The following is a 27037-nucleotide window of genomic DNA, read 5'->3' as shown; positions in this document are numbered from 1 at the left end:
CAAATAGACGTGTTTCAGTGCTGTATCTGGGAAGAAAAATGGCATGCATGGTTTTAAATAGGTAAGAGGTCAACAAGTATATATTGCATATGGGCCAGAATTACAGACTTTGGAAGAAGTGTCATCGTGGAGGAAGGTGTTTTCTTAAGCTTACTCTTTTAATCATGTAGCACAGGAGTCTGTTTTCTGTTCTCCTATTGTGTCCTTATCAGTTTTCCATTTCTATTCTTTGATGTCTATTTTTCCCCCTTTAGTGAGTTTTGCTCCTTTCTGCTTTTAAGTATAAATACTGTTGTGACAGCCTGCCGGGCAAAATGGTGGTAATAGGATTTTTGGCTCAAGATGAAGCTAGATATTTCGCTGGTGGCAAACACAGTATTCCTGATGCAATCCAGAGAAACATTTTTGCAAGCAGATAGGGGTAGTGTGTGCATGCATGTGTGAGTGAGTGAGCACACTTTACCTTTCCCCATTCACTATTTCTCCCCTGAAACCCATTGTCTTTTCTTCTTTTCCATACTAGCCTGAGAAACCTAGTCTTAGAGCCAGGCTGGGAGGAAAGAAACTGGTGGGAGGTATCACCTTAACTCCCACTTTGCTTTGCCCATCAGAGGCAAAAGTAGAACTGGTAGTCCTTTGTTTGCTGCTGGACATCTTGTTCTTCCCTCTGTGGAATAAAATATAAGTATAGTAAAACTTCAGTTGTTCATCTTCCGTATTCCTGTTACTAGTTACCCTTATCTCTTGCCTCCCTATTGGTCTGAGGAAAGAACTCATTACTCAGTTTAAAACCCTTATGAATCCTAATTCTTTCTCACTGTTATTAGATTGCAGTTTTGTCTTATGTTATTCAGTAATCACAGATGCACGGAATATCCAGTGACACTGGATAAGGAGCAGCCAGTTCAGGCAGAGACCATTTCTGGAGCTACAGATAAAAAAATGGAATACCCACTCAGTCAGAAAGGAGGGAAAGAGATCACACTCTTGCTTTAAGTTTGTACTTGATAAATGTTCACAAAAATTTCTTGCCTTGGCGATCACACTGGAATCACATTTCCTGTTTGTGAAATCTCAGACAAAATTATGACAGTACTAGCTGTCTATTTCTGTTCCCATCAAGTCTTCTGCTGCAGTGGAGATTTCCTGTAAGACATAGGCTTAAAAACACTATTCTGCGTGATTTAACTTGGTGTGGGTCATTTTGAGTCATGATTCTTGAACCACTAATAGCTGGAAACCACACTGATCTCTGAAATAACTGTTGAGTAACAAAGTCTTGTTGCAAATACATGCTCTGCCATGGCTGATGTTTGATTTGCTTAAACAAAAGATCCCAGTTCACAACTTACTACCTATGGCAAACAGTTTGAAATTCTAGATGACCTTGTCATTTCAGGTTAGAAAAATGGTTCCCATTTGTAGTTTTTAGAGAGGCTGTAAAACTTTAACTTTGTTTAAATGTGGTAATTTTATTGCATATAAAGTATCTCTTTATTCTGAGCTTCATGTTGTGAAGATAATAAATGACCGCTAAGTTCAATGTATGATGACAGGGTGAGACACATTATTCCAATGTCAACAATCCAGATGCCATTATCTGAGGACTAACCTTCTGGGGCAGTAAACATATTGTTTAGTAACCACTTAATTACAGATTTCAATTTCTCAAAGTTCATTGTCACCTGCTGGATAATGATGGTGTCATTGCTAGTCAAAAACTCCTTTGTGTGATACTGTTCTTAGGTTTCCATCTAGCTGTTGGAGATACTAGAATTTGTATTCATGGTACAAGTCGTTGGCAACTTACTGTAGTAATTCTGTGAAGGTCAGTGTTCCTAAAGATATTAACAAGATTAACTAGCAATATTTTTATGTTGCTGGGTATATGCTTGTTCTATGAGGATTAGAGTATATCAAAGGTCTTAAAACTGGTAGGGGAAAGGCACTTTTCAGCTGGCAAATAGGGTGTGTGTCTGGTATAATCAGAGGCTAGCATTTCTCAGATCATTTCTCAAATCAATTCATATGTCCAAGGTTTTGCCCTTGGCTATGCAGTGAGTTCAGAATGAAGTGGTTGTCTGATTTCCCCACTGGACATTCATTGTCTTTCCACCCATGATAAACTGTCTAGCAGATATTAATCACTATATTATAGCCTGCAATCTAGCCTTACCAGCTAGCTGCAACATGCATTGAATGTAAGATGTCACTAGGGCTAATTTTTCAGGAGAGTAAATCCACCTTTGGTCAAACCAACATCTGCTCGCCTTTGAAATTGTCTGAAGAAGAGATGGGAGCATAAAGTTGTGTGGGCATTTCCTACCCCCCTATGGGGGGAAATGCACTTACATCAGCCACCCTCACTTACAGACAGAAGCTCTTTGCAGCTCTTATCTGGTCTGAACAGGTAGGAGGGTGTGTGTTCAATTCCGGCATCCCATGAAATGTGGGGAAGTACAGTTTTTACAAAATGTTTAATAGAGTTCACCTGGATTATGGTCTCCATATATGGCTTTGTTATATGTGAGAGAAAAGCTAGGTCCAGACAGGGGCCTTATCTCACACATGGGTAGTTTAGATTTGATCTTTCTGTATTTTCAATTTACACATAAGGGCCCACATGCCTGCTTTTTCACTTGCCATATTAGTTGCTATTCCATTGCTATTCTGCTTCCCACTACCTTCCTTTCAATCAGTCAACCTCTCTTGATTAGTTTCCAGAATTAAACGAAGTGAACTTACCTTGCTTCCTCCCTTGTTCCCCCCCCCCGTAACCTTTTTGCACAATTCTGTTTTAGCACTATCACACAGGACTAGTTTAATTAATAATAAAAATACAAATTGGGGCTGCTTAGTGCTGTGAATGGAATACTTTGGGGGGGTATGTATGTACCAATCTTTCTGCAAATTACAGTAATCCCTCTCTTCCAGCCTTCCCTAGTTGATGACCAACTTCAGCTGAAAAGCACCTCAGGATCTATGTTGCTGAGAGATATTGATAAGCCCTGAACATCTTATCGTGGGTTTCTTTCCCCTCAAGCATCCAAGAGTCTCCTGCAGAATCAGAGAGGTTTCAGGGGAAAGGAAGGGGATATAAGGGAGTTTCCTGTTGCATGGATGTGCTTGCCTCTTCCTACCGTTTTTGAAATGCTCTCCTGGTAGCTCCATGCTGCAGGGCTTCAGACTACTACAGGGGACTCTCAGAGATGTTTGAAAAAATAGAGGTTCGTGACTTATTTGATTCCCTTTCCACTTCTGAGCAGCACAATCCCAAATTGCTTTAAGCTGAAGTTGTCAGCTGGAGAAGGCTGGGAGAAAAAAGTATGGACTGGGATTTTTATGACCGTTTCATTGTGTGGAACTTGTGAAAAACTTCCAAGCATGAGCAGCGCTGAGTTCATAATAAACTTCTGTGTTGAAGTGCCCATAACCCTTTCCTATGTAATTCTGGGAATACAGCATGGTTTGATCATAGCTGTCAGCTTGCAGATTTAAAAATAAGGGACCAGCAGCCTTGAAAATAAGGGATCAGCAGCCAAAATAAGGGACCTGCAGCCTCACCTGTTCCAGGCACTTCAGTCTTCCTGTCCTCCTGCAGTCTGGTCAAACTCATGCTGGTAGCTTCGAGAACACTGTCCAACCAACTTTGTAACCAGAGGTCCAACTGAATAGAATCTGAATCACATGCACCACAAGGCCTATGCAGCCTCAACTTAAGATGGCTCCCCGCCCTGGCTTTGTACTGCAAAGTTTGCAGCAGCACTTGCAACAAAATGGCGTCCAGCATTCAAAAAACCCCTCAGCTTGCATTAACTAGCCACACACACACAGCCTCCCCCCTCCCTCCCTCCCTCCCCCAGCCAAGCAACACAGTTGGAGCCTCCCTCCTCCCTGGCTGGCAGGGAGGGAGGGAGAGGAGCTGCTTCCTTTGAAATTTAAGGGACATCATTTAAGGGACACCCATCAATAAGGGACAGCAGCGGGACATGGTGCTGGAATAAGGGACTGTCCCTCCAAATAAGGGGCACTTGATAGGTATGGGTTTGATCACTTCTTTTAAAATCAGTTACTATTTACTTCTTTTAAAATCTGTTATATTCATGACATTGCCATGTCCTGGGATGATGAGCACGGTCTTCTGCATGATTACTTGGAAGTAAGTGCATTCCAATGTGTTCCATAGGACTCTTAAGGATGTGTGCTTAGGACTGCAGCATTAACCTATTTTTAGAAGCTGCGTTCAGGAAGCATTTGTTTCCTTTGCAAATTATGCTCTTGAGAAACTGAAATAGTCTAATGTAAGCTAGATATTTGCAGTTTATCCCCCTACCGGAATCTAATTAATAGTCTTAATATTGTTGAGTACACTTTTTTCCTCCTCATAAACTCCCATTAAAATTTTGCATTAATAGAGAAAATTGATGTTCCCCTATCATTATTTCCCAGTGCAAACTATTAAAATACAGCTTTTCACCCCACCTCCATGACAACCTCCTAGAGATGAACAGGTGATGACGGCGGCAGCATACAGCCCCACCCCAACACCAGCATCTGTGCCAACGCGCCCCCCCCCCAAACACCAGCATGCCAGAACGGATGGTAGTTGCTGCAGCATTCTTTCTTCCTTTTTTAAAACAGCAAGAGCAAAACATTTCATAGTCAGTGTTTGGCTGGCCAGGTGTTTTAATGGTTACACTTGCCCACTCTATTATCCTTACTTCAACTTAGTCTGAAGGATATACTCTGAAGGCACATTAGGCTACTGGCTTGCACAAGCTCATTTCAAGGCAGAATCGTGGCATTTAATTGCTTTTAAGGGAAAATAATTGCCCCTTGCAGGACCATGGAGTCAAGTTTTGATACAGAGCTATTTTTCTGCATGCATGTACGTAACTAGTTCCCTTTTGAACCTCAAACTACATATGTACAAAACCAGTTAGCATCATGTCTAAACAGTACAGTGGTATCTTGGGTTAAGAACTTAATTTGTTCTGGAGGTCCGTTCTTAACCTGAGGTACCACTTTAGCTAATGGGGCCTCCTTCTGCCGCCGCGCCCCTGGAGCACAATTTCTGTTCTCATCCTGAAGCAAAGTTCTTAACCTGAGGTACTATTTCTGGGTTAGCGGAGTCTGTAACCTGAAGCGTCTGTAACCCAAGGTACCACTGTATCTACAAAATCCAGAAACAAGATGCAGATTACTGAAATTTATTTCCGAGGTGTTACTACTACTACTACTATTATATATTAAATTTCTATACTGCCTTTCATCTGAAGATCACAGGGTGGTTTACAATATAAAAATACATAGCATAGTAACAAACAAAAACTATTCTGGTTACTGGGCAGCCTAGGCTTTAGGGAGTAGGATTCGTTTCAGTATGTTTGTACTTACATCTGCTGTGGTGATTCCAAACCATATTCATCTTGTCTTCGTTTATTTTTCTGTCTTAAGGAATAGCATATATATTGTGTTAATGCTATCTTTGTAGTCAGTTGTTTTGATGCTGCTTTTTTGCAGATATGTCACATTAATGTCAAACTTCATCAGTGGTAATAGTATTCTAATGAGGGATGTTTTCATAGAGGGTTGAACAGATGTCTGTTGTTATTGTAGTGTAATATAGATGCATTCTCATAGAGCCTGTGCAGCTTTAAAATGTAGTTTATTTTAAACTAAATCCTCACTATATACTATGAATCCCAAAATGTATCTGGTGTGGGAGTAAAATCAATGGATGGATTAATCGGCTTTCTTGTGATGCAGCTTGAAGCATGGTATATTATATCAGGGAGAATGATAATCCCATTAGAGATTTAGAAGAAAACATCTTCCTAACCCAAATGTGTCAAAATTGCATTTTGCTTCCCAATCAGTTTTTAAAGGAGTTAAAACATTGGGGGGGGGGGTACTGACCTTTTCATGCTTTGCACAAGCAAAATTTTGGAAGTGTGGTGTTGTATTGTAAGATGCACAACAAAAATGCTAATATAATCATGCCAAAAACCTTCAGATTCCTCCATTAAATTAATTCATTGAAGGAAACTTTTTTTAAAATTACATTGATTGTGGGTGTACCACATGGGAAGGTATAACAAAGGCTCTTATTACCCCTTTGAGTTACTAAGATCCTCACCCACATCAAAATACTTTATACTCCTAAGATAAAACTATGTGGCTTAGAAAAATAAAATAAATAAGGGCTGGAGCCCAGTGGTAGAGGATGTGTTTTACATGAAGAGCAGGTAAGGTAAAGGTAAAGGACCCCTGGACAGTTAAGTCCACTCAAAGGCGACTCTGGGGTTGTAGCGCTCATCTCGTTTTGAGGCTGAGGCAGCCGGCGTTTGTCCACAGACAGCTTTCCGGGTCATGTGGCCAGCATTACTAAACCGCTTCGGCGCAATGGAACACCGTGACGGAAGCCAGAGCACACAGAAACGCCATTTACCTTCCCGCTGCAGCGGTACCTATTTACCTACTTGCACCGGCATGCTTTTGAAGTGGTAGGTTGGCAGAAGCTGGGGCACAGCAACCGGAGCTCACTCAGTCTGGGGCACAGCAACCGGAGCTCACTCAGCGGGATTCGAACCGCCGACTTTCTGATCGGCAAGCCAAGAGGCTCAATGGTTTAGACCACAGCGCCACCCGCGTCCCATAGGAAGAGCATCCCACGTTCAGCCCCTAACATTTCCAGGTAAGGCTGGGAATGAGCCCTGTCTGAAACCATGGATAACCAATGCCAGTCAATGTACTGAGCCAGATGGACGAATGCTTTGACTTGGTATATGGAAACTAATGCTCAGGACCAGTTCAAAACATTTTGCTGTGGCATCCTGTGAAGTGCAGATGCTGCCCCATCCCCATTCCATGGGGTAGTCGAATCTTACATCAATGGTGGCGATGGGACAGCATCTTTTACTGCGCCCGAGGATAGCAGGTTAATTTAGGGAGGAAGGGAAGATCACATGGCACATATAGTTCAGTTAGCTCCGGACCCAGGCCTGATATCTTTTCCTAATACTTCAAAATGTGACCGTTAACCAGAGTTTACAGTAACAGCATAGATGGGCTATTATTCTGCTGCATTATATGGCAGTTCATTTCTTTTGACCCGTGTTAATATCATGTGCTTTTTGACTGAGCTATGGCTTCACAGACATGAGAGATGGCTGAACGTTCTGTAACTAACCACTCATGCAAAGGGCTATGTTCACATCTACCTATTTAAAAGAACCTTTGCTTGATGTACCATGCCCAAGATGACAACTGATGTAGGATGTCTGGATGTTCTGCAGTGTGAATTTAAGTAATCTTGTAATTTGCTTCCCGATTTACCAGGAAGGTTGTCCCACGGTGAATAAAGCATTGGGCGATCTTTTCCAATTTCCTTTTATCCAATTGGTTTTGGCATCTTGAGGCAGAGTAAGGATGGGGAACCTGTGGTCTTCCAGATATTGCTGGACTCCACCATTATTTACATTGAGCATGCTGGCTGGGCTGATGGAAGCTGCAGTAGAAGAACATCTGGAGCGCCCTGAGTTTGCCATCCCTGAGCTAAAGGAACCATGATAACCAGATGGGGAAAAAATTCTTTGCCTGAGACCATGGAGAGCCACTCCCCATCAGACAATACTGAGCTAATAGTCCAGTGGTTTGACACAGTATAAGGGAGTTTCAGGTGTAATTCTGTTACACTGCACCACATAGTCTTTATCCAAACATACCCACCCACCATATAATGATTATAAGACACATGTAGGGAAACTGTCAAGCAAATAAGGCTTTCTGAAATCCCAAGCAACATTATTTTAACACCTCAGGACATGATGTGTTTTGTTTTTTAAAGTAGATATTAAAATCGCTCATTGCATATTTGCCATGTAGCAGAATTTGTTAGATTATGTATGTTACTGAAGGAGAAACTGCCCTGGCTGTACTATGCATTTCAGGAAAGTTGCTCTAAGGCAGTGTTTCTCAACCTGTGGGTACCCAGATGTTGTTGGACTACAACTCCCGTCATCCCTGAGCTCTGGCCAAGGTTGAGAAAGGCTGCTCTAAGGTATTGGAACCATCACAAAGCAGCATGCAAAATTGAAAAAATCTTTACCATATGTTGCCTGTATTTTTCAGTTGGCTCTTTTGGAGCTGTATCTGTTACACTTTGCATACAATGCTGCTTTGCCCTGGATTCTGTCCAAAATAGTATTTGCAGATTTCAGTACCAATGTTAGGCTAGAAAAAGAAAAAGCAGCAGCTTAGGAATATTTCTGAGAGGAAATTTTCCTCTTTGGAAAACATGCACATGCATTGCATGACCATAATTTGCTAGAGGAAGAGCAGTAGAAACATCAGAGGATAAAACTGAAAATGAATAGGATAGGCCTAAAACTTCCCTGTTCTTTTAGAAAGGACCTTGGTTCTCTTGGATGTGCCACAGTTGTTCAGTTCTTTTTTTCCTTTATTGTCTGTGATGCACTGGGTCTTGGTTTGACTAGTCTTCATTGCCCATGCATGAGAAGGGCATCAGTGGGGTAGTTGCGCTCCATCCTGGACTTTAAATGAAGGAGAGAATAAACATGAGCAACTTTCCCCAAGAAATAAGTTATACAGTCGTACCTTGGATCTTGAACACATTGGTACTTGGGTGTTTTGGCTCCTGAATGCCACAAACCCAGAAGTGATTGTTCTGGTTTGCGAACGTTCTTTGGAACCTGAACGTCTGACGGGGCTTCCACAGCCAATCAGAAGCCACGCTTTGGTTTCCGAACGTTTTGGAAGTTGAGTGTACTTCCGGAATGGATTCCATTTGACTTCTGAGGTACAACTGTAGCTGTAAGCATTTGGCGAGGACAGAATCGGGCAACCCAAGTTTAAGAGGAAGGTGAGATTAAATATATTGCAGGTAGACACAAAGGGATTAAAAACTAATGCTGCCCATTTCTGTAGCTTTTATGATGTTTCCATGATATCAGATATTGTATTGCATTGTTTCCATTTGAATTGGTTACATTTAATCATTTATATGATATTGCTTAATTTTATATTATTGTTCAAAGATATCTACTTTAGCTGTGCTTAGTGACTCCCTTCTCTTGGATATGGTACATGGTTAGGCTGAGCCAGCAGCCAAGGTGGTAGTCAGAGGAAGGACAGATGGACACACACACCTGGCTTGCATTCCTTGGACTGTCACTTGGGGCAAAGGTCTCCATTTGCTTTTAAAAGGATACTTTCATCCAGTAGTAAACATTTTTATTTGAAAAGGTTCACAAAATTAGTTAGCAGTTCACTAAGCTGCAATCAATGCAGCCATGTTTTCAGCTTATCTATGAATATTATGGGTTAACTGTCCTCCTTTATAATATGCTTTTAAATTATAGTCTGCAGAGGTCTGATTAAGTGTTTTATCTATCGTTTGCAGAAGTTAGTTTGAAACGTCTCTGATTCTCTGACCTTCATAACGGCCTTGGGAAGATGACCATTGTTTTCCCCACTAAGGAATTCCTAAGGAATGTTGCTGCAATTAGCAAATGGCTGGTGCAAAGTTGAGCAATGTCAAGTATTTGATGTTAGTAATCAGGATTTATTGACACAAGATACTAATCCAAAATGCATTAATGCTGGAGCAGCAGCTCTTGACCGCCTAAGTGTCAAGGGTATACCCCTTACTGTCGCATTGATCCCCCCAACACCTGCTGTCCTTAGTAACTTTTCATGCTAACACCACCCTCAGATGTTGGGGAGCGCAGAGCTCCCAAGTTGTGAGCCTTATGCCGCAACACTAGTTCAGATTCTCTTAGCATGCTGATTGACGCATGCCTTCACTTATATCCGTCGCTATGAAATATCATCTGCCCTAATTGCTGAGGTATTTCTGCTATTCTGGAAGATATAAAACTTTACTGTGCCAGTGTCATTACATTTTATTCCATTGTCTCACTGCTAGCACATGTTCAGCGGCATTGTCCATTTCCTTTTGTCTGCCTGTGAACTGTAGCAGAACAAGGGCTGATAAGGAAAAGTGACCATTAACATCTATATACCGGCAGAGAAGGAAGTGTCAAGTGTTAAGAGCACTTGTTCTTAGAAGTGTTTGGAAAGTGAAATAAATCCCCATCCATTATACTTATTTAACAGAAGTTTATTCAAAGTCCTTTCTGGAAAATAAATAAATAAACAAAGTTGCAGATTAATCCAGATGGTGAATGCATAGCTTGGACCAGCAGATATCCCCCTCCTACCCCATTCCCAAATCAGGCATTGGATCCATGCCCAGTGCTGACAGTGTGGCTCCTGGATATTATGGTAATAGGTTCATTAAAAGTAGATTAGGCAGTCTCTGTAGTGCACTGAAGGGAATGCTATCACAGATTAAAAACAACACCCTCTGCCTAAATGGACTGATTCTTTGAAGGAGACAGTGATTACAAATCCTCATGTAAGCTACTCAGAGTAGCCCTTAGTTTTCCAGCATGGTTGATGGACCAGAATAGGTGAAACATTGCAATGGACAATGTCAGGAAAACTTAACGGGTCTACAAAAATGTTCTTGTTGGACAAGCTAGGTTGTGGTTATTTATCCAACAATTGAAAGCGTGTGAGTTGTACCTCTTCAGAAAGCTACCCAATTCTCGTAAAATGGTTGCTCAAAAAGCAAACGTACTTTGGTGCAAAACTACCTCAATATTATTATTATTAATTTAGTTGCTTATCTCTAGATGCCACCTATCTGGCTCAGAAAACAGAATAACAGGGTAGAATGGGAAAGTATAAACGAGCATCACAGATTGTCTTAAAGCATGAGCTTATCATTGGCATTGCAAGGAAATGTAGAGCCAATCACTCAAACCTAGAAGCAAATTGAAAAGTGGGGTTGATGAAAGTCTATGGCAGTGTTTCTCAAACTTGGGTCTCCAGCTGTTGTTGGACTACAACTCATCATCCCTGACCATTGGTCCTGCTAACCAGGAATGATGGGAGTTGCAGTCCAACAATAGTTGGAGACCCAGCTTTTGAAAAACACTGGTCTATGGGCAAAGGCTAGAGCATATGGTGGCAAGGTATCCACCAGGAACCTGCTTCTAGGTTGCCTTAGGAATGTTTGAATATCTTAATCACATGGGAAAAAACTGGTTCCTTTCCCCCCATGTGCTAATATGCGATTGGGATTACCAAATACTGTATTATTCAGGTGGCAAAGAAGTTTCTTTTGTTGGTTGTCATATCCCCTTGATGATGTATAAATTGTACCTAGGTTTGTATGCATAGTGATTATATGATGTGATTATTTGACTGCATATTTGCCTCCTGATTCCCCGCCCCCATGTGCAAGGATGTTTACTGCGTCATCATAAAGTCTTATGAAAATAGGTTAGTTTTAGCACAGTAAAGTTTAGAATTTAATGCCCAATGAAATAAACTGAGTTCACATTTTATACTTTGATTTATGGTGCTAACCCAGTGGTGGCCAAACTTGGCCCTCCAGATGTTTTGGGACTACAACTCCCATCATCCCTAGCTAACAGGACCAGTGGTTGGGGATGATGGGAGTTGTAGTCCCAAAACATCTGGAGGACCAAGTTTGGCCATCACTGTGCTAACCCATTGTGACCCTGTTTGCATGTAACACTAAGCTAAACCATGGATTAACATGAACACACAGTCTCTTTGCTCTTCCTCCAGTCCTGCTGCTGATGTGAGCTAAGCCATGGTTTAGTTTTGGACTTGTGGTTTGTCTCAGTCCAGGAAAACCATAAGCCCAGGTTTGGGCAACATGCAAAGCAAAACCATAGCTTTAGCTCACAGCAGCAGCAGAACTACAGTAGCAGCAAAATGACTGTGATCTCCTCTCTGGTAGCACACGTTCATCCAAACCCATGGTTTGCCTTTGCATTATGTGCAAACTGAGCCTAACTGTGCTTGGTATTAAACTAAAAAATGCACAAGCAGAACCCTTGTGAAACACCAGTCAAATAAAGTTTAGTTAAAGTAATTTCATATTGTTTATGTGTGTTGTTATATTTTTGTAAGGTTTATATTCTTCTGAAGTAAATATTTACTTTTCAGTCAGGCAATTTGTTGCAATGCTGAATGGAATGAAAGCGCTCCAGTCAGGATATTGCCTTTTTAGAATATTTTAAATGGATGTTTGTATGAATGGGCTTTAAAATAGCAGTCAAATGGCAAAAATAACAAGTGCATGTGAAGTAGTGTGTGCTCTGCTATGAATTACTATGTAGAATTTAAGAGCTATTATGTCTCTTGTATTATATATATATATATAATATCCAATATGGCCATTACAATATCATCACATTTATCATCCAATATTAAAAGAAGAAAGGAAAAAAGTAAAGGAGCATCCATCTAGTTTACAGGGAAGTTTGCAAGAGAGACAAACCTTTTCCATAAAATAGACAAAATAATTAACACAGTTGGATATCATAAAAGTTAATAGCATTTTCTTCTAAACAATTCTTCCTCGATATCTGTGCAGCCATCACAAACCTAGCTACTCCATTGATGATATTTCTCTGTATTACCCAACAGATAAACAACTTTAGATGAATTACCTGCATATTTCCTCCTGTATAATAGATTAACAAAAATACCTTCCTATCCTCACATATGGAACAATGCAGTTAATCAGTGATGGGGAATCTGTGATCTTTCAGATCAGCCCCAGCCAGCACAGCAAATGATCAGAACTGTGGGAGCTGGAATCCAGCAGCCTCTGACAGGCCACAGGTTCCCCAACCCTGCACTAAATAATAGGGCAAAATTCCCCATTCCCTCCTTCCCCAGGGCTGCTTAAGACCTATTAGCCCTGATGCAAAGAAGAAGCCAGGAAACACCTAATGTCAATGCCTGAGAATATTTTTTATCATTTCTTTCTGTTAATATTCCAAGTTGCAAACCACCTTAGTGCCTTGGCAGAAAGGCAATACAGTCATACCTCGGGTTGAATATGCTTCATGTTGAGCGCATTCGAGTTGCGCTCCGCGGCAACCCGGAAGTAACGGAGCACGGTACTTCTGGGTTTCACCGCTTACGCATGCGCAGGTGCTCAAAATGACGTCACATGCATGTGCAGAAGCGGCAAAAAATGACGCGCGCATGCGCAGACGTGCCGTCGCTAGTTACATTTGCTTCTGGATGCGAACGGGGCTCCGGAATGGATCCCGTTTGCATCCCGAGGTACCAATGTATATAAATGCAACAAAGAACTCCTTATTGCTATGAGCCACACGTTCATCGTTGCGGATGCCGTGGAATTTTGCATAGGAACATGAGACGCTGCTGCCCCTGTACCAGTCCAGACTGCCTGCCCCATCTAGCCCTGTATTGCCTCATGTTGCCTATTCTGATTGGCATGAGCTCTCGGGGGTCTCAAGCTGCTGATCTCTCACATCACTGGATCTGCCTCTTAGTCAACCCGGGAATTTGTGCCTGCAAAGCATGTGCTTTACCACTGAGCTGTGGCCCCTCCCAAATTTATTAACCCCTCCAAATAGTGTGACAGCATGATCTGAAATCTGACTGCCAGAGGAGTGTGCTCTATGGTGAGTCAGTGTATTTATTATACACCATACTCATGTTTGCCTAAGCATACAAATGTGTTATCTGTGGATGGGACAGGGGCACTCACACATGTCCTCTCCTAGTGCCCCCACTTAGTACCTTTTGATTGGAAGCCCTGGATAGAGAGAATTACAAGCATATTTTTTAAAAAAAACATTTATTGAGATTTTACACAAAACATACAAAACATAATTTTTTAAAAAGAGTTAAAAATAATTAAACCAGCTATTACACATACAAAAAAGAAAAAAAGAAAAAAGAACGACAACTAACACGAAAAAAGAAACCTAAAAAGCCGATAGTTGAAAAAAGAAAAAGAAACAGAGAAAAAAGAAAGAACAATATCTTAAAAAGAAATAATCCATTTTTCAATATCTTTAAGTTCATTTGCTTATTTCCTTGACCTCCTCATACCTCCCCTTTTGTATTCCCATTTACAAAGTCCTTTCAGCAAATCCTTACCCTCTTTCATTTATCTTTACTCTATAATCTTAACCTATTATAACTATATATTTTCATCCAAATAACTATCTATAGAATTACAAGCATATAAAGGGCTGAAGCACATCTGTCAGGGACAGTGGGGACGGTGACTGCTTGTGCACTCCTTCCCTATTCAAAGAAAAAACCTTTTTGTGTTCAGGGAAATGCCTGACTGTGTGTATAGTTCACAAGGTATCAGACTAGGACTAGGGAGTACTGACTGGCATATAGAATTGTAGAATCATAGAATTGTAGAATTGGAAGTCACCCTCAGGACCTCAGTTCTGTCCCTTGCAATGCAGGAATTTCAAACACCCATGACAGATGGTCATCCCATTCAACCTCTGCTTAAAATCTTCCAAGGAAGAAGAGTCCACCACCTTCTGAGGGAGTCTCTTCTACCGTTGAACAGTTCTTACTGTCAGAAAGTTCTTCCTGCTGTTTAGTCAGAATCTCCTTTCTTGTAACTTGAATCTATCCATTCAGATCCTACCCTATGGAACAAGAGAAAACATGCTCGCGCCATCTTCTACGTGACAGCCCATTAGCTATCTGAATATGGCTATCACATCATAGAAGTAGGTCCTTGTTCCATGCCTGTCATTGTTCCCTTAAATCTAGTGTGCTTTAGAGTTGCACTAAATATCTATGATTTTCATTTTCACCTCGGTATATCCCATATTTCTGGCAGCGGGGAGTATATTCAATGCAGCAACAGCTTTCCAGGTTACTGCAGATCACAATAGTGGTGACCTTTGGCACAAGATACTGTGCATTATGAGAGCAATGAAACAACTGGCTCTGCTCTCCAAAATTTTGGCAGAGAGTAGAATGGATCTACATTCTGATCATACAAACCTGTGGCTCAGATCACAGAAGCCAGAATGGCTTCCATGTGCATGTGCAAAGAGGCTTCACTGGCCTTCCTGCATGGAGCTTGAAAGGCAACCTGGTACTGTGCTTACAGACACCCTCAGGGTACTGTAAGAGGCTGCCATATATGTTCTGAGGCTCCCAAGTGGTGAATTGGTGCTTCCTGGCTGCTCAGCTCAAGTATGGTTAAGCCTTCATTACAGTACCCAGCAACAACCCTGATTGTTCAAGGAGGCTGACTTGATTGTATCCAGGATGGTCACTGGACCCTGAAGGCACCAGCTATTCACCTCACCCAGTGCTCAGAGCAATTTTAGAAGATGGGCTCCATCTCTTCGCTCTCTCTGTGTGTCCATTCCCTCTCTGAAATTACTTTTGCCCAGCCGCCACTTCAGTTTCTCTCCTCTGGTTTCCTTTCTTTCCAGCTGCAGTGTAACTGGGACAGCAGCAAGCTGGCCGGTTCTTTAATTGTGGGACCCTGCCACAGGAATGCCTAAGCAAGGGGTCGTTAAAAACACACACATCAGTGATCATCCGTTCAGTTTAGGTTTCAAAACTTCCCATGCTTTAGTTAAAGTTTAATTAGAGCGATTGTGTCGCTCACAAAATATCCCCTTAAAAATAGTTAGCATATAACAGAATTCTCCTAATTAGAGGAAGGATGTCCAAGCCCATCAAAGGAAATAATTTCAACTAGTCCAAGGGCCAATACAGGCTGGATCCTGCCCCCCACCCCATTTAGTAGTCTAGGTGTGTCTCAGCTTAACCACCATCCAGCTTGTTCATAGTAAAACTGTTGCAACGTGGACTCCTCTTTTTCTGCCTCTATTTTAAGTTGTAACACTTTGCTGCTTCTCAGCAGCTAAAGCTACCTGTACAGTGGTACCTCGGGTTAAGTACTTAATTCATTCCAGTGGTCCGTAGTCAACCTGAAACTGTTCTTAACCTGAAGCACCACTTTAGCTAATGGGGCCTCCTGCTGCTGCCGCGCCGCCGGAGCACGATTTCTGCTCTCATCCTGAAGCAAAGTTCTTAACCTGAAGCAGTATTTCTGGGTTAGCGGAGTCTGTAACCTGAAGCGTATGTAACCTGAGGTACCACTGTATCCCCTTATCACCATCCCAGATGAGATTTCTAAGCAGCGATTTCAGCACAAATACAAGTAAGGTAAAGTTAAAGGACTCCTGGACAAGTGCTGCAGTTTAAAACATACATAGACCCACTGGCTACAAGCAGTTTTCAGAATACATTATATATCTATATCTGAACAGATAATCAACATTTGATTATCTGTCCCTATTATTTGCTTACCTTAGAAACGATATGGCTGAATTGTTAAGTAACATTAGTATTTGTGTATTTTGTTTGATTAATCCATATTAATGGGCACTGGTCAATTACTAACAGAAGGGTTGTCCCCTGACAGCCAATGCCTGAGCAATTCAATTATCCACTTAATATTCTCCCCTAAAATATTATCCAGTGTGATAATTATCCAATATATGAGCCAGTGTGGTATAGTGCTTAAGAGCGGTGGACTCATAATCTGGGGAACCGGGTTCGCGTCTCCGCTCCTCCACATGCAGCTGCTGGGTGACCTTGGGCTAGTCACACTTCTCTGAAGTCTCTCAGCCCACTCACCTCACAGAGTGTTTGTTGTGGGGGAGGAAGGGAAAGGAGAATGTTAGCCACTTTGAGACTCCTTCGGGTAGTGATAAAGCGGGATATCAAATCCAAACTCTTCTTCTTCTTATCCTTTTGTTTTGTAGGATATTGGCTGTTCCATATTTTTCTTGTTTCATCATTGTCCCAAAGCCCACATCACATCCACTGCTCTCCAGTACAGAAAGACTTTTCCTAGTTGGGCTAAATCTTACACAGAATATTTCTTTCAATTCCATTACAGCATTCTGAACACCTTCTCTTCCTATCACCATTTTCATTGTGTGGCCCCTCCCAACAAATTAGTCAATAGAAAGTTATTTCTAATGTGTCACCTTTAGCTATCCCTGACTTCACCTCTGTGTATCAACAATATACACTTAACTTTTCTCAGTAGTGGACAATTCTGAAGTTGCTGTACTAAAGTCTGGCCAGAGTCAGCACTTCTAGGTGTTTCAGATGGCTGTCCGTTTGAACAACAAATGAACAAATACTTGGCATGTGCTGCTGCATATCCCACATGTGTACATAACAGTTGATCCATGAGCCTTTGGAAAGTTGCTGTAAACCAAAAAGGCATAACTGCAAATGGAAGCAACCTCTGAAACATTGCAGTAAAGTTTTACTTTCTTCTTCCGCTTCTAAAGGAGTCTGTAAGTTGTTAAAAGCAAATATAGTTGGCTTTACCCGGGAGCTCTAACAATACTGTACTAGTTATCGGAGAATGATCACAAGCTGACTTACTGTTCTATGGTCTAAAATTAATGTAGAAATGGATAGCTCCATTCTTTGTTTTTTTTAAAAAAATCATTTTAATTGATTTTCCAATCCAATAAAAACAGCCAATCAACATGTCTGCATCCTAATCCAATTAAAAACAATAAACTAAAATAAAAAAACGATCAAATTGTAGTTATTAATTTTTCCGGGCTCCCCATAGTCTGGACCTCTGAAGCATATCTCCAAATCTCCATTCCTGCCTGAAAAAATATATATTTACAAATAAAGCTGTATTCAATGGATGAAAGGACATATGATTTTTGACATGACTGAGAATCGCATAGACAGGGACCGAGAACTTTAAAGTGTTACTATCAGAAGGCAGAAAATATGAAAACATTCCTTGTTTTTGACACAGTAATGATTACCAACAGGGGTCAACAACCTTTTCAGCAGGGGGCCAGACTATATTTTTTGGGGGGAAATGAACGAATTCCTATGCCCCACAAATAACCCAGAGATGCATTTTAAATAAAAGCACACATTCTACTCATGTAGAAACATGCTGATTCCTGGACCGTCCGCAGGCCGGATTTAGAAGGCAGTTGGGCTGGATTCAGCCCCCGGGCCTTAGTTTGCCTACCCCTATTAAACAAGTACTAGGGGACAACTGGATGATTCAGTCACTTCCAGTTCCAAAATTCATCTGATATATGCCTGTACATTAGCCTTTAAATGTTCTGGAATCTGATAAGATTGGTTGAGTTGGAATTGTAATTCCGTAGCATATATAACATGTTTAGTAGTAAATAAGTTTTAAAAAATAAATTTAGAATTCTCTACAGTTCTCAGTTTTAATCCTTAGAGCTGCTCACATTTCAATACTTGTGATTTTTTTTGGTTACCCTTCACCATTGAACAATGTTCTTTGAACGTTTCAAGACAGTTTCCAAACATGTTCTATTCATTTACCCCAACATTTGGCTTCACGTTTTTAAATGACAAACTTCATTCCCAAACCACCATGCTAATTTCATCTGTCGAAAATGAGTATAGACAAAATCCTTTAAAGAGACTCATTGCTTAGTATGAGAGAGGAGGCCTCTTTAAATCACACGTAAACGTGGAAGGCCAAATACTTTCTGGACTAAATTATTGCTGGTAAGGATGTTTATCTAATAGACTGTGTCTAAACCCATTTTGATAATACTTTTACTTGGTTCAGTTCATTGTATTTACTTAGCAGATTCAAGCCTGTTTTGCTAACTGAAGTTAGAAATCCCAGCTAAAGCATGTCATTTTGCTAACAGCTTTCTTTCTGAGATAAACAACAATAATATGTTCCTTCCCACCTTAATGTTCACCTTCTGAAACTGCTTATCCTACAATCATGTGTGTTTCCTCTGGGCCTCCTTTCCAATCTCTTTTTGTGGTTGAGTAAATTTGTTCCAAGTTCTCCCTTATTTGAAATATACTCAACAATATTAGAAGAACATTGATACTAGCTAACTGTAGATTGCCAAAGTTTCTTGAAGCACCTTTTCTGAATCGCACATATGAAATGAACTTTAAGTGGAAGGAGACTAAATTCTCCAATTCAAATGAAGCCTTCAACTATATGTCTAGAATCTTTGTACTTCCCAAGTACAAATATACCCACCCAATCCTGTACAACTGATAACTTTTAAAGGAAAAAAATGTTAGGTGTTTTTAAATAAATAAATAAATAAATAAAGAGGTTTTATAGCTTTCTTGTTCTGAATACTTACCTGGAATAGTACCTATTAAAGTTAAATAAAACAGGAGGGAGTTCGACTCCTTTCAAGTAAAATATTGATTAGAAGAGTCACCACAGGATAGGAAATGTAGCAGAATTGAATATTTCAGAGACTAGAATTTCTGTGATAATTTCCCAATAGCAATGAACTGAATTGTTGTTGTTGTTGTTGTTGTTGTTGTTGTTGTTGTATGAGCTTGCTGCTTTTAGAGAACTAAGGAAGCAATGCAGAAATGTTGAAATCAATGAGTATCTGGTTTGCCCTTTCATATATCTTTTTCTTGGACACACATCTATAGGCGCAAATATACAGGATTCCAGCTATGCTATACTTTTTCCTACAGTCTTTTTTTGTTACTCAAAATGTATGCACAGTCTCTTGTATCAGCCAAATATGGACTAATTGAAAATCTAATCTTAATTAGTTTTTTTTTTGTTTCTCTTGTGCATTACAGCTGTATACTATTATCCCCCCCCCATTATAATACGGCAACATAAAACTAGCACCCACAATTTCATTATATCATGGCAAACAAACACAGTAAATAAATATCTTCAGTTTATTTTAAAGTTGTTAACAGATGGCCTGCTTACCCTATGGGGTCTTTTTTTATAGATTCTTTGTTCAGTTTTGGGGATGGGTGGGGGAAATATCAAGCCAAAGGGTGATATGTGATTGTGGCATTGTGCATGCACAACAGACTGCTCCCCTACCTCTCCCGCCCACTGCTGACCCTCTAAATCTACTCCTGAGTATTAGTGACTCTTTGGAACAGAGCGGGTGGGGACAGAGGATGCCAAATAGTATGGGGAAGTTCCATCACGTCTGGTGAAAAAATGTTGGATCACATTCCAAATTGATTATGTTTGCTTGCTTTAATGAGACTGTGACGTTTGCCTCCTAGGATGGGTCATAAGGAGAGGGTTAAAATAGGTGTGATGTGATTGGCCAGTGAGAATGCAAGGGGGGAATAAAAGTTAGAGTGGGAGGTTTTGAAAGTTAGTTGATGTTTGGGAGTTGAGGTTGAGGTTTGGGAGTTGAAGAAGGAAGAGGGAGGAATAGGCAGTGGGTTGGTCGAGTAGTATTGTGAGAGAGTGAGAGGAATTGTTAGGTGGAGTCAGATAGACAGTTGGAATAATCAGTTTGGAGTTGTTAGGAACTAAGAATAAGAAACTGACAAGAGAAAAATTAACTGAAACCATAAGCTTGTTCCTGCATTTAAAAATAAACTTGATTATTTGTTTATGTTAACAACTGACTGGACTCTGTGTGTCCCCGTGAGATATGGGGTGGTGGCAGCGGAAAAAGCAATCGCAGTGGCAGCACAGGGTCAATAGACCGTCAAACGTCCGGGGGCCCTGTGTGTGATCGCCACGGAGACTATGTTGCATCGCGTAAAAATATATTTTGCTACATTTGTGTGCTCTTCTTTTTTAAAAAAAGTTTCACGAGAACCTCTAGCACTAGGAAGGTGAGGAGAGGGCAGCTAAGATCACAATGAATCTTGAATCTTCCTTTAAAAAATAGTAATAAAGGATTTCAAAATTGAAGGATTTTTTTGGTTCCTTTCCCCCTTTTTATAGAGTTTGCACAAAAATTTTCCCCTTCAGCCCAAAGGTGAGGAATCTGTGACTCTCCAGATGTTGTTGGACTAATTCCCAATATCCTTAACCATTGGCTTTGCTGTTTGGGGCTGATGGGAATTGGAGACCCAATAACACCTGAAGAGCCATCGATTCCCCATCTCTGAATTAAAGGCTGGAGGAGTGAAATATGATCTAGACCCAGATGGCTGCCAAGATACTGACCAGAGAGCAGGGGAGGGATAACTTTGGTGGCATTACTTAACACCCACAACTGATTTCCCCCTCTGTTTGATATGCATAGCAGGGAAGCACACAACCTCTAAAATAAGAATCAAGAACTTGTGGCCCCTTCAGATGTTGTTGTCACCCCAGTGCCCAGCAGTCCCATCCAACATGGCCAGTGGTCAGGGGTGGAGGGCGCTTAGTCCAGCAACTTCTGGAGAACTACAGGTTTGTGAGGGGAAAGTGTTTCTGAAGGTCACAAAATGTCAGTAGAACTAGGCACGAGGTGCAGATTTGTCACTTATCTTTCACTTGAGAGGTAATATCCAAGAGGTGTCCTTGACACTTGCATAAGCAACACTTCATACATAACTAATAGCCATATATCCAGTACTTGGGGGACAAATGTCACTCTCCCAAACCATAAAATATTGCACCTTGGGTGCTGGAAAAAGGCGATATAGCCCCACAAGAGAAGCACAAGTTCTGGGGAAGGCATATGCATTGTGCACTACAAAGGATAAACAGCTGAACGTACACAAACAATTGATTTTGTGGAAAGGCTACTCTAGTGCAGAATCTAAAGTCTTTGTGGGCAATTTCACCCCCCCCCCTTGGGTTTGGCAAGGCATTTCCCATTATATTTGACCTTACTTGATTTTATAGAAAGTGTTTTTTGAGAGCTTTGTTATATGTTGAAGTGACTCTAGCTCCAACTTTAAACACCCTTTCCCAATTAAGATGTTCTGGCCTTCAACTTAAATATCTCTTCTCAGCTGCTGCCAATTGATTTCTCCCCTGGTAATGCTTCTGACTGCAAATCTAGCAGGGAAAAAACCAACAATTTAATTTCTCCTCTCCCCCCTCCCTTTTTAAAGCTAACTTGTTTTTCAATACAAAGTAGGCAGCCTATTAGGGAACGGCATTTTCCCTGTGCTTATTGGGATTGCCAGGTTTTCTTATTGGTACCCACTCCTATGCTTATAAAAGAAGCACAACCATCAGAGAAGCGCAGTAGTGGAGCTGCCGTTTGCTCCATTACTCTGTGGGTAGTTGTCTATGTTTTTGCTTCTCTTCATTCATGGGTTGGCAAAGGAGGGGACAGCTTCCTTGATCAGCGTGCTGTATTTCCATGGAGGAAGGGGTTTCACAACCTCTATTGCCAGCACAGAAGCTGGAAGAGGAAGAACAAATCTCTCTCTCCACACTGTCAGCCCACACACTCACCTGAATGAGATTCCTGATTGCTCATGGTGACCAGGTGGTAAGTGATTGTATTCCAGGCTACTTTAACAGTAGCTTGGTTTGCAAACCTCAGGTGGTAATAATGTTCATCCCCATAGAGCAGCCTTTTTCAACCACATATGTTCTTGGACTACAACTCCCATCATTCCTCACCAGCATGGCCAATGGTGAACAATGATGGGAGCTGTAGTCCAACAACACTTAGGGACCCAGTGTTGAGAAAGGCTGCCATAGAATGAACTGTTTGTGATTTCTGGGTGAGGGAAAAGCTGTTGTGAAAGGCTCAGATGGAGATAAAGCCATTTCCCTTCTCATCAGCTGGCTGTTTTAGACCCTCTTTCTGCTTCACCATTGTGCCTTCAAGCTGCAGGTCACATTTAATGGCCGAATCACCTTTAATGGCACATATTTAGGAGTGAGACAAAAGACCAGTTCATGCATGCAACAGAGGGAGAGTAAAATCCTAACGTATATGGTTGCTCATTTTGTGTTATGGCTTGGGCCTAAAAATGCCTGAGCAAGGCTCATGCAGTGGGGGTTTCTCACTCACTCCTCCCCACTGCAACCCCCTGAAAAGCCATTTCTGAGAATCTTCAGCATGCAATGTGATGTGGTTGGGCAGCTCTAAAGAGAGGGATTTGTGGAAACTGGACTTGACACAAGAAGAATCCAGACAACATCATGGCAGAGGCCCATCTATATGTTGCAACTGGTCCAAAGTTGGAGGACAACAAAGGTAAGCTTATTGGTTGCACATGGGTAGAGTTCATTAAGAGTCAAACTTTGGATGAAATGCACTCTTCTCACATTCCTGCTCATTATAAACTATGAGGCTTTTGATAAAATGGCAGGATGCTAAAAACATGTGCTGCCTTTCTAGTATTTGTGATACCATCTTTTTATGTTTTATGTTTTATGTAAACCTAGTAGAAATGCAAAGTCATTATTATACAAAATATTTTTTTAAAGATGAAACTTGCCCTTTTCCTGACTTTGTTAACTTGTGTGCATTGAGATCTTTCTTTTTAATATGATGCGTATTGCTATTGCAGTGTTTTTAAAATTGCTGCTGCTAGTGTCACTTGTATAGTCTTAGGTAATGGTTCGCTAGGCACAGTCTGTCGCTTCTCAGGCCAGGATGCTTGAGATGAATTTTAATCCCGAAATGTAGAACTCCTACTGTATAAGGTCATTAAACATTATCAACAGCTCATTACCTTGAAAAGAGATCTCCTTAAGAAGTCAACAGGAACCTGTGTAATATGAGAGATATAGAAGACTGAATTTTGAGAAGAGAGGGATAAATTCATTTGAATAACTTGTACTCCTTTGGCAAATGTTCTGATTTGAACATCTTAGTTTTGTTTCTACATCCTATAGAGATTAGTTAGGCACATTAGTTTAATAGTGACATCCTGAAGGGCATCCAGAAAAAGTATGTTAATTAACTCCTCAAGAGGTCTGGAGCATGACAACACGAGAACGGGCCTTTTCTGCAGTGGCTCCCTGTCTGTGCAATGCTCTCCTCAGGGAGGTTCGTCTGGCACCTTCATTATACATCTTTAGGTTCCAGGTGAAAGTGTTCCTTTTTAACCAGGTCTTTGGTTGATCTGATTGACAACCAATGCCCTTTTAAAATGTGCTTGGGGGTGTGTGTTATTGGGTTGTTGTTGTTTGTATTTTTATATTGTGATCTTATCCTGTGAACTGCCCTGAAACCAGTGGGTATAGGGCGGTATACAAATTTAATTAATAACAACAACAACAATAATTTTAGATGGTTGTAACTTGTCCTGGGACCTGCTAGTGAAGGAGGGTAATAACATGAATAAAGACACAAGGGATGATTTCTGGTTTTCCACTGTTCAGCAATATAGGGTGACACTGAAAAGAAGGAGAGGGCTGCTGTTGAGCTGCAATGAATCAATTTGTGAATTGTCGAAGACACAGGGCCCTTTCCATAGCCTTTTGGTGTGTGGCAGTTGCAGCAGAGAGGTAGATTAGATAGCTAATGCTCAGTAGGTGCAGGAACAATGGAAGCTTGAATATAAAAGGATACATTTCATTTTACATACATGTAAAAAGCTGAACATGGATTAAAAGCCATATAAGCAAACTTAGTAGTGTCAGTTGGGAGTAGTGTGAGTTGAGTGCTGGTGGTTGCTAGGTTGCAGAGGTTCTTGTGACACACCCTTCATTGTGACACCTCCCTCTGCTGGCTCATTGGTCCTCTAGAGACATAGTGATCTCCTTTGGTTTGATCATTCAGCGAGTGAGAAAGAAAGAAAGTGGATGGAGGTGTAAGTAGACTTTCTCATCAGCATCTGCATTCTGTGCTGATAATGCTCCCTGACAGTCTTAGGGAACATTTAAAATAGGGAGGACCTAAAGAACAGCAGGACATTCCAGGATGAAATCAGAAACTGGGACAGCTTCTGTAAATCTGGGACTGTCCCTGGGAATAGGGGCACTTAGGGGGCCTGTTATCTGGCCTTTGACACCAGAGAGTTGTATTTTCAAGACTTGCCCTGTTGACATCCAATGCCCTTTTGTGTGTGTGTGTGTGTGTGTGTGTGTGTGTGTGTGTGTGGTGGGGGTTATTGGTTGTATTTGTTTTTATTATGTATTTTGTATTTTTATATTGTGATCTTATCCTGTGAACTGCCCTGAAACCTGTGGTATAGGGTGGTATACAAATGTAATTAATAACAACAATAATTATAATTTAGATGGCTGTAACTTGCCCTGGGACCTGCAAGTGAAGGAGGGGAATAAAATTAATAAACACACAAGGGGTGATTTCTGGTTTTCCGCTGTTCCTCTCTGCCAAAGAGACAGAGAGGTAGATTAGATAGATAATGCTCAATAGGTGCAGGAACAACGGAAGCTTGAATATAAAGGGTTAAATTTCATTTTACATACTTGTAAAAAGCTGAACATGGATTAAAAGCCATATAAGCAAGCTTAGTAGTGTCAGTTGAGAGTAGTGTCAGTTCAAGTGCTGGTGGTTGCTAGGTTGAGGAGTTCCTTGTGACACACCCTTCATTGTGACACCTCCCTCTGCTAGCTCATTGGTCCCTAGAGCTCTAGAGCAGGGGTCAGCAACCTTTTTCAGCCATGGGCTGGTCCAAAGTCCCTCAGACCATGTGGTGGGCTGGACTATATTTTGAAAAAATATATGAATGAATTCCTTTGCCCCACAAATAACCCAGAGATGCATTTTAAAGAAAAGGACCCATTCTACTCATGTAACAACACACTGATTCCCGGACTGTCCACGGGCCGGATTGAGAAGGCGATTGGGCTGCATCCAGCCCCCAGGTCTTAGGTTGCCTACCCCTGCTCTGGAGGCTGTGGCGTTTGCCTCCTAGGATGGGTCATAAGAAAATGGTTAAAATGGGTGTGATGTGATTGGCCAGTGAGAATGCAAGGGGGAGTAAAAGTTAGAGTGGGAGGTTTTGAAAGTCAATTGAAGTTTGGGAGGTGAAGAAGGAAGAGGGAGGAATAGGCAGTGGGTTGGTCGAGTTGTATTGTGAGAGAGTGAGAGGAATTGTTAGGTTGAGTCAGATAGATAGTTGGAATAATCAGTTTGGAATTGTTAGGAATTAAGATTAAGAAACTGACAAGAGAAAAAATAAACTGAAACCATACACTTGTTCCTGCATTTAAAAATAAACTTGATTATTTGTTATTGTTAACAACTGTCTGGACTCCGTGTGTCCCCGTGAGAAGCAGGGTGGTGGCAGCGAAGAAAGCAATCACAATGGTGGCACAGGGTCAATAGACCGTCAAACGTCTGGGGGCCCTGTGTGATCGCCACAGAGGCATATCAATCTCCTTCGGTTTGATCATTTAGCGAGTGAGAGGGAATGGATGGAGATGTAAGTAGACTTTCTCATCAGCATCTTCATTCTATGCTGATAATGCTCCATGACAGTCTTAGGGAAAATTTAAAAGATTAAGATCAGGAATGATTTAAATGCTTCAACCAGGACTTCCGGTTCGGCGCCAGCGCTAATGGCTGCTCCCTCTCCGAGCTCCGGAGAGAGGACGGCTCTGCGAGTTCGGGTCTGACCCGCTACGGCAAGCGGGGGACCCCTAAAATCACAGGAACGGAGCCTGTGAACAAGGAGATTCGGTGGGCACCTGAAGCGCCCCCCTTTACCGCAGAAAGAGCCTTTTTAAAGGCTCTGGAACGACAACGGGGAGCGCGGTGCTGAGAATCGCTACCCAGCCCGCAGGGTGAAGCCGCGTCGCCATTAGTGGAGAGCGCCGATTCCCTTCCTGAATAATCTGGACAAAAAAGACCTCTATTCGTATCAAAACTACCTGAAATTAGGCTGAAAACGGGAAAGGCGAAAATTAAGGAAGTCTGCCTTCCCCCGACTGCATGACAATTAAAGCAACGAAAGTTACTGAGCTGCATCCATATGGGATATTGTCTTTAACTGCTTGAATCCGACATTTGGACTTTGACTATCCCCTCTAGCTTGCAGGGCAGAGGGGAGGAATAAGTGATTTTATAAGCTGCATGACCAACTTAAAGGAAAGGGAACTCTCTGCAGCCTTCAACCTGGCACAAACTGCTATTAAAACAAAGGAACACTGAACTGACTTTAGACTCCTGTGAAAGTAACAAAGTGGAAATCTCATTGCTTATTTGTTACAAAGTTTTGGGACTCTGTGGACACAATATATCAGGGAAGGCTGGGACTCTATCTATTGGGAAAGTGTTGCAAGATACATATAGAAGCCTCCCGATAAATCTGCTTTTTAAATACTCTTTGCCTTTGTTTGCGGACATTTTGATTTGCTCCCTCTAGAGGGTAAATTAAAAGTTGCTACGCTTTGGGACAGTGGAATTTTCCTTTAGGAGAAGGCTCT

The 27037-nt window shown here is 41.4% G+C and overlaps 1 protein-coding gene and 1 long non-coding RNA gene across 8 annotated transcripts in view; one reads left to right on the top strand and one right to left on the bottom strand.

Annotated features, from left to right (window-relative positions):
• MACROD2 (mono-ADP ribosylhydrolase 2) overlaps nucleotides 1–27037 on the top strand; it is a 1043571-nt gene that overhangs the window by 390113 nt on the left and 626421 nt on the right. The gene's annotated exons all lie outside the window — the stretch shown is intronic.
• On the bottom strand, nucleotides 17451–25602 carry LOC309528292. The gene is made up of 4 exons (XR_014217613.1): nucleotides 25076–25602; nucleotides 23371–23406; nucleotides 22700–23008; nucleotides 17451–17582 (listed from the first exon to the last, which is right to left on the bottom strand). It is a non-coding gene; the product is annotated as an uncharacterized lncRNA (long non-coding RNA).

The sequence above is a fragment of the Podarcis vaucheri genome, assembly GCF_965113315.1.
Source record: "Podarcis vaucheri genome assembly, chromosome: 3".
In the NCBI taxonomy this organism is placed as follows: Eukaryota; Metazoa; Chordata; class Lepidosauria; order Squamata; family Lacertidae; genus Podarcis; species Podarcis vaucheri.
Note: the sequence above shows the minus strand (reverse complement) of the source record. Positions and strands in the feature narration are given on the sequence as shown.